Source organism: Syzygium oleosum, unplaced genomic scaffold (genome assembly GCF_021117445.2).
Source record: "Syzygium oleosum isolate NSW1041296 unplaced genomic scaffold, Sole_v2.1 Sole_v2.17, whole genome shotgun sequence".
NCBI lineage: Eukaryota > Viridiplantae > Streptophyta > Magnoliopsida > Myrtales > Myrtaceae > Syzygium > Syzygium oleosum.
The window spans coordinates 6,651,222-6,660,181 of record NW_026607501.1 but is presented as its reverse complement, the minus strand read 5'-3'; positions in this window follow the sequence as shown (position 1 = coordinate 6,660,181).

Below are 8,960 nucleotides of genomic sequence, written 5' to 3'. Positions count from 1 at the left end.
AAAAAGAGCAAACAAGTCCTAAAACTTATCACGAGAGTGCAAACAAGTCCTAAAACTTGTCAAATTGGTTCAATCAAGTCTTTCCATTGATTGTACTTTTTGAAAGTTTTAAAACTTGATTGCGCCTTCGTGATAAGTTTTAGGACTTAATTGTACTTTTTGAAAGTTTTAGGACTTGATTGTACTTTTGTGATAAGTTTTAAGTCTTGAAAGAATTTTTTGAAAGTTTTAGGACTCAATTGCACTTTTCTGACAAGTTTTAGGACTTATAGTGCACTTATCCTTAAAAAGAATTTCATGAATGAAAAATATTTTGGTCGTCCACGAAAATGTTTAGACATAAATCGTTATTGATAATGAAAATATTTTCCACAGATCAATTATTTCGAGCGATACAAATGATCATTTTTAGAAAAAAAAATATATTTTACAAATCATTCATTTTTCCGGAAACAAAAAGAGCTCGATTACACCGATTTGTGTTTTTTTTTTCGAGAAAAAGAAAACCGACAAAAGAAAAAAGAAACTTCCCACCCTAAAAGAACATGAAAATCGTGAACCCACACGTTCAAACGAAATTTTTCCACCGCTTCACGATTTTCCGGTTCTCTCTTTGCTATTGAATGACAATTCGGATTTCCCGCATGCAAAGAGTGAAGAAAAAAAGAGAGAAAGAAAATGCCAAAAAAACCGAAAAATTCACCAAAAAGCAAGAGTCCCCGCACGAAGTGCGTGGGGGCTTGGGCGCAACACGTGCACGAACGGCCGTTACCGGTTTCGATTCCCCCCTTCGCGGCTACCTTGTCCCGCCATAATCTCCTCTATTTTGGTACACCCGTGACACATAAATCTCAAATTTGTAATTGTGCCATATCAAGATAAATTAATTTTGTATCACAAAAAATCTCAAATTAGTATATTCGTGACATATTTACCGCCGAATTAATTTTCGCACCACAAAAAGTTCTCAAACTTGTACACCCCTGACATTCATCTTAAATTAATTTTCGTGTCATAAGAAATTCCAAACTAATGCAACCGTGACAAATCTATCACAATCTTAAGGTAAAGTCGTGGCAAAATTAGCGATTTGAGCAGATTTTCGAAACATGAAGAAGCTATTAGGGCAAAAGTAGTTTTTTTCAATCTCAGTTCATTTTCTTTTTATCCGGCCCATTTATGCCGAATTTCTACAGTCCGATCTATGTCCCACGCCGATCAAACAAGTTGTTAACCACGAGTTTTCTCACGTCTGCAATTCAAAAAGCTAACGGAGGGCGGATTTATCAATAGCGTCATAATTTTAGGATTTTTGGGGCACACACGATAATTATTTCGTTTTTCTATTTTTTTGTTCTCGGGAACATGTTTGGAACATAAATCCGTTTGATAACACAATTTCATTTTTTCTATTTCTGGAACGAATTTTGATTTCAGAAATAGGTTTGAAACAAAAATGAGAAGTAAATTTTTTTTATTTTTCTATTTTTGGAACAAAAATGTGAAATAAAAACTCTTCTCATCGTTTGCCCTTGCTACTTGCCAGCCGCCTCCCGCCGCCGTCTTCGCTCGACGCCCGCCACCTGCCGTCCTCAGCTGCCGGCCGCTGTAGGGGTGTGCAAAGGAACCGGAAACCGCCTGGACCATTGGGAACCGGCAGTTCTCATGGAGACCGATCCGATTCCCGGTTTTAGGCGTGGAACCGCCTACCCACCCACCCGCCCACCTGGACCGAACTGGTAATATATATAATTTTTTAGAAGAATTTCCAATAAAAAAAGAAGGAAACATTTTTATAATTTATTATCCTTTTATATCAGTACCCTCTTTCACAATTTTTTTAATTTATTAGCTTTTTATTTTATATTTCTTGCATTTTTAAAGCATTAAAAAGCTTTGAAAAGAGCATCATAAAAAAGCAGTCACTATCAATTCAAATGAGACCGCTGTTTAGAGTAACACTGCACGTTGAGCCCGAAAGTCAATCGGCTTGTTTGTGGTTAAGTTCATTTTACGTCTATATTTTTCCCCTTTTCTAATCTTTTTTGCCCATTTTTTTTTGGTTGAATTAATTGTATTTGCATGAATGTGCAAATATTCCCTTTTTAAAAAATATATATAAATGTTGCTAACCTTGCTCATTAATTTCAGCTATAAACTTACTACATTAGCAACTACAAGTTTTGTGAAAGGATCCTACTATTACCTATAAGCTTAGTTTTAGGGATTTAGTTCAACGTTCAAATTTTCACCCACATACCAAAAGTAGAATGAGATGTGAAGAAGATTAGAGCGAATTAATGCTCGACGTGATGGTATCGCTCGACTGATGATTGGCGTATCTTTCTTTGATTTACGAAATGACAATCAATTTACATAACCGTCGCACTTTCCTCACAATCGGTGGCTCGATACTGTCGGATCTCTGGTCGTTGATAGTTTCGATTTCGGTTAGCACGTGAAAGATTGCTCAGCAAAAGGCGCGTAGCATGACTGTCGGATACAGTTTCACAGAGACCGATTAGTTAGCGCGTGATAGATTGCTAGGCAAAAAAGTCGCGTAGCGCAATTTTAGATATAGTCATCATTGATACGTTGTTTTCAACGTTTAGAAGATCCATAGGGACAAATTGCTTAGCAGAAGGAGTGGATCTACTAATTATTGATTGCATATTTCTATTTTCAGACACGAGAAATCACTTTTTAAAAAGAGGTGTGGCATAACCATTGGGCCTTGAAACTGTTTGTAGCTATGTGGTGTTGAACCCGTGATAATTTCGTAGGCTCCGTTTATTTCACAAAGAATGAATAAAAAGAAGATGCTTTTGTGTGCTAGCTTACACGTCACCCCGATATTTGATCTAGCATCTGGATTTCTTTCTTTATAGATCAAGCGGATGCAACGCTTTAAATTCAACACGGAAGCTATTGGTAAAGGAGTTGTTCGTCTATCACGAGTTTGATTTATGTCGTGAGAATACTATGAACGGCTCGTGCCGTGTGATCTGCCTACTTACGGCATATCTTGTGTGGAGCGACCTTATGACTATGGCCATGGTCGGACCTTCGGGTTGGGGGCGTTGCGGAATAATTGTGACTCAAACCGAACACTCCGTAACACAAATTCACTTTACAAAAACAACTAAACGGTCATGACTCAAATCGAACATTCCGCCGCACCACTTTACTTTTAAAAGAGAATGGGGCAAAATATCACGAACCTACCATTTTTTTTTAAGGCCACTTACGTGCCTGCCCAATTAACCGGACCCTAATATTGAATATTTACTAATCTGACTCCAATTTTGTTTCCCTAAATTGAAACTTGTGCTTAGTGAGGACGATTTCTTTCCTATTATCTGCCACCTAGAGAAAGCACCAAGGCTCTGTCTGTTTCGTAAAAAATGAATAATTTGGAAAACATTCTCCTAATATTGATCGCTTATACCACTTACAAAAATGAGTGAACGTTCGACCAAAAATAAAAAATAAAAAGAAGGGATAAGTGCATTCAAAGTCCTAAAACTTATTACGAAAGTGCAATTGAGTCCTAAAACTTTCATAATGTGCAATTAAGTCCTAAAACTTGTTAGGAAAGTGTAATTAAGTCCTAAAACTTTCAAAAAGAGCAAACAAGTCCTAAAACTTGTCAAATTGGTTCAATCAAGTCATTCCATTGATTGTACTTTTTGAAAGTTTTAAGACTTGATTGCACCTTTGTGATAAGTTTTAGGACTTGATTGCACATTCGTGATAAATTTTAGGACTTAATTGCACTTTTTGAAAGTTTTAGGACTTGATTGTACTTTCGTGATAAGTTTTAGGACTTGATAGCATTTTTTGAGAGTTTTAGGACTCAATTGCACTTTTATGACAAGTTTTAGGACTTATAGTGCACTTATCCTTAAAAAGAATTTCGCGAACGAAAAATATTTTGGTTGTCCACGAAAATGTTTAGACATAAATCGTTGTTGATAATGAAAACATTTTCCACAAATTAATTATTTCGAGCGATACAAATGATTATTTTTAGAAAAAAAATATATTTTACAAATCATTTTTTTTTCGAAAACAGAAAGAGCCCGATTACACCAATTTGTGTTTTTTTTTTCGAGAAAAAGAAAACCGACAGAAGAAAAAAGAAACTTCCCACCCTAAAAGAACATGAAAATCGTGAACCCACACGTTCAAACGAAAGTTTTCCACCGCTTCACGATTTTCCGGTTCTCTCTTGGCTATTAAATGACAATTCGGATTTCCTGCATGCAAAAAGTGAAGAAAAAAGAGAGAAAGAAAATGCCAAAAAAACCGAAAAATTCACCAAAAAGCAACAGCCCCCACCCCCCGCACGCAGCGCGTGGGGGGCTTGGGCGCAACACGCGCACGAACGGCCGTTACCGGTTTCGATTCCCCCCTTCGCGGCTCCCTTGTCCCGCCATAATCTCGTCAATTTTTTTTTTTGGGTAAAGTAAGATGTATTTATACTTTTAACGCACCAAATACAAAAAAAGGACGTCGTACTCAAAAACCTCGTACCCTAGGGAGCAAGGATGGTGTTCTCACGGGTATAATCTCGTCAATTTTGGTACACCCGTGACACATAAATCTCAAATTTGTAATTGTGCCATATCAAGATAAATTAATTTTGTATCACAAAAAATCTCAAATTAGTATATTCGTGACACTTTTACCGCAGAATTAATTTTCGCACCACAAAAAGTTCTCAAACTTGTACACCCCTAACATTCATCTTAAATTAATTTTCGTGTCATAAGAAATTCCAAACTAATGCACCCGTGATAGATCTATCACAATCTTAAGGTAAGGTTGTGGCAAAATTAGCGATTTTAACAGATTTTCGAAACATGAAGAAGCTATTAGGGCAAAAGTAGTTTTTTTTCAATCTCGGTTCATTTTCTTTTTATCCGGCCCATTTATGCCGAATTTCTACTGTCCGATCTATGTCCCACGCCGATCAAACAAGTTGTTAACCACGAGTTTTCTCACGTCTGCAATTCAAAAAGCTAACGGAGGACGGATTTATCAAGAGCGTAATAATTTTAGGATTTTTGAGGCACACATGATAATTATTTCGTCTATTTTTCTGTTCCCCGGAACATGTTTGGAATAGAAATCCGTTGAATAACACAATTTCATTTTTTCTATTTCTGGAATAAATTTTGATTTCAAAAATAGGCTTGAAACAAAAATGAGAAGTAAAATTTTTTTATTTTTCTATTTTTGGAACAAAAATGTGAAATAAAAACTCTTCTCATCGTTTGCCCTTGCTACTTGCCAGCCGCCTCCCGCCGCCGTCTTCGCTCGACGCCCGCCACCTGCCGTCCTCCGCTACCGCCCGCTGTAGGGGTGTGCAAAGGAACCGGAAACCGCCTGGACCATTGGGAACCGGCAGTTCTCATGGAGATCGATCCGATTCCCGGTTTTAGGCGTGGAACCGCCTACCCACCCACCCGCCCACCTGGACCGAATCAGTAATATATATAATTTTTTAGAAGAATTTCCAATAAAAAAAGAAGGAAACATTTTTATAATTTATTATCCTTTTATATCAGTACCTTCTTTCACAATTTTTTTTTAATTTATTAGTTTTTTATTTTATATTTCTTACATTTTTAAAGCATTAAAAAGCTTTGAAAAGAGCATGATAAAAAAGCAGTCACTATCAATTCAAATGAGACCGCTGTTTAGAGTAACACTGCACGTTGAGCCCGAAAGTCAATCGGCTTGTTTGTGGTTAAGTTCATTTTACGTCTATATTTTTCCCCTTTTCTAATCTTTTTTGCCCATTTTTTTGGTTGAATTAATTGTATTTGCATGAATGTGCAAATATTCCCTTTTTAAAAAATATATAAATGTTGCTAACCTTGCTCATTAATTTCAGCTATAAACTTACTACATTAGCAACTACAAGTTTTGTGAAAGGATCCTACTATTACCTATAAGCTTAGTTTTAGGGATTTAGTTCAACGTTCAAATTTTCACCCACATACCAAAAGTAGAATGAGATGTGAAGAAGATTAGAGCGAATTAATGCTCGACGTGATCGTATCGCTCGACTGATGATTGGCGTATCTTTCTTTGATTTACGAAATGACAATCAATTTACATAACCGTCGCACTTTCCTCACAATTGGTGGCTCGATGCTGTCGGATCTCTAGTCGTTGATAGTTTCGGTTTCAGTTAGCGCGTGAAAGATTGCTCAACAAAAGGCACGTAGCGTGACTGTCGGATACAGTTTCACATAGACCGATTAGTTAGCGCGTGAAAGATTGCTAGGCAAAAAAGTCGCGTAGCGCAATTTTAGATATAGTCATCATTGATAAGTTGTTTTCAACGTTTAGAAGATCCATATGGACAAATTGCTTAGCAGAAGCAGTGGATCTACTAATTATTGATTGCATATTTCTATTTTCAGACATGAGAAATAGCGTTTTAAAAAGAGGTGTGGCATAACCATTGGGCTTTGAAACTGTTTGTAGCTATGTGGTGTTGAACCCGTGATAATTTTGTAGGCTCTATTCGTTTCACGAAGAATGAATAAAAAGAAGATGCCTTTGTGTGCTAGCTTACAAGCAAAGACTATTTTCCCTAGATAGACTATACCTCGAGTTTGATTTGTGGAGCTAATTTTGTTGCTAATTTTTTTTTATCGTCCTACTCTAACTCTCAAACTTTTGCTCTGCGTCGAAACTCACATTTGAAACTAAACGTCCCTACCCCTAATTTCCTAAGAAAGTGCGAAATCGAATTCTCCACCTAGGAAGGGTGGTCACTAAGACAAACCTCAGTGATTTGCTAAATCTTATTAGCTACCCATATTTTAACTTATTTCGAACCAAAAAGCGTAACTCGCACTAATTAAAAATTTTAAGGAGAGCAACGGAACAAGTCACCCCGATATTTGATCTAGCATCTGGATTTCTTTCCTTATAGATCAAGCATCAAGAAATTCCCAAATTAAATTCGATGCAACGCTTTAAATTCAACACGAAGCGATTGGTAAAGGAGTTGTTCGTCTATCACGAGTTCGATTTATGTCGTGAGAATACTATGAACGGCTAGTGCCGTGTGATCTGCCTACTTACGGCATATCTTGTGTGGAGCGACCTTATGACTATGGCCATGGTCGGACCTTCAGGTTGGGGGCGTTGCGGAATAATTGTGACTCAAACCGAACACTCCGTAACACAAATTCACTTTACAAAAACAACTAAACGGTCATGACTCAAATCGAACATTCCGCCGCACCACTTTGCTTTTAAAAGAGAATGGGGCAAAATATCACGAACCGACCATTTTTTTTCGAGGCCACTTACGTGCTTGCCCAATTAACCGGACCCTAATATTGAATATTTACTAATTTGACTCCGGTTTTGTTTCCCTAAATTGAAACTTGTGCTTAGTGAGGACGATTTCTTCCCTATTAGCTGCCACCTAGAGAAAACACCAAGGCTCCGTCCGTTTCGTAAAAAATGAATAATTTGGAAAACATTTTCCTAAAATTGATCGCTTATACCACTTACAAAAATGAGTGAACGTTCGACCAAAAATAAAAAATAAAAAGAATTTCGCGAACGAAAAATATTTTGGTTGTCCACGAAAATGTTTAAACATAAATCATTGTCGATAATGAAAATATTTTCCACAAATCAATTATTTCGAGCGATACAAATGATCATTTTTAGAAAGAAAAATATTTTTTAAATTATTCATTTTTCCGAAAACAAACGGAGCTCGATTACACCAATTTGTGTTTTTTTTTCAAGAAAAAGAAAACCGACAAAAGGAAAAAGGAACTTCCCACCCTAAAAGAACATGAAAATCGTGAACCCACGCGTTCAAACGAGATTTTTGCACCGCTTCACGATTTTCCGGTTCTCTCTTGGCTATTAAATGACAATTCGGATTTCCTGCATGCAAAAAGTGAAGAAAAAAGAGAGAAAGAAAATGCCAAAAAAACCGAAAAATTCACCAAAAGGAAACAGGCCCCCCCACACGCAGCGCGTGGGGGGCTTGGGCGCAACACGTGCACGAACGGCCGTTACCGGTTTCTATTCCCCCCTTCGCGGCTCCCTTGTCCCGCCATAATCTCGTCTATTTTGGTATACCTGTGACACATAAATCCCAAATTTGTAATCGTGCTATATCAAGATAAATTAATTTTATATCACAAAAAATCTCAAATTAGTATATCCTTGACACATTTACCGTCGAATTAATTTTCGCACCACAAAAAGATCTCAAACTTGTACACCCCTGACATTCATCTTAAATTAATTTTCGTGTCATAAGAAATTCCAAACTCCTGCACCCGTGACAGATCTATCACAATCTTAAGGTAAGGTCGCGGCAAAATTGGGGACTTTAGCAAATTTTCGAAACATGAAGAAGCTATTAGGGCAAAAGTAGTTTTTTTTCAATCTCGGTTCATTTTCTTCTTATTCGGCCCATATATGCCGAATTTCGACAATCTGATCTATGTTCCATGCCGATCAAACAAGTTGTTAACCACGGGTTTTCTCACGTCTGCAATTTAAAAGCTAACGGAGGGCGGATTTATTAAAAGCGTAATAATTTTAGGATTTTTGGGCACACATGATAACCATTTCGTTCTTTATTTTTCTGCTCCCGGGAATATGTTTGGAACAGAAATTTATTTGATAACACAATTTCATTTTTCTATTTCTGGAACAAATTTTGATTTCAAAAATAGGTTTGAAACAAAAATGAAAAGTAAATTTTTTTTACTTTTCTATTTTTGGAACAAAAATGAGAAATAAAAACTCTTCTCATCGTTTGCCCTTGCTACTTGCCGGCTGCCTCCCGCCGCCATCTTCGCTCGACGCCTGCCACCTGCCGTCCTCCGCTGCCGCTCGACATAGGGGTGTGCAAAGGAACCGAGAACCGCCTGGATCGTCGGGAACTAGCGGTTCTCATG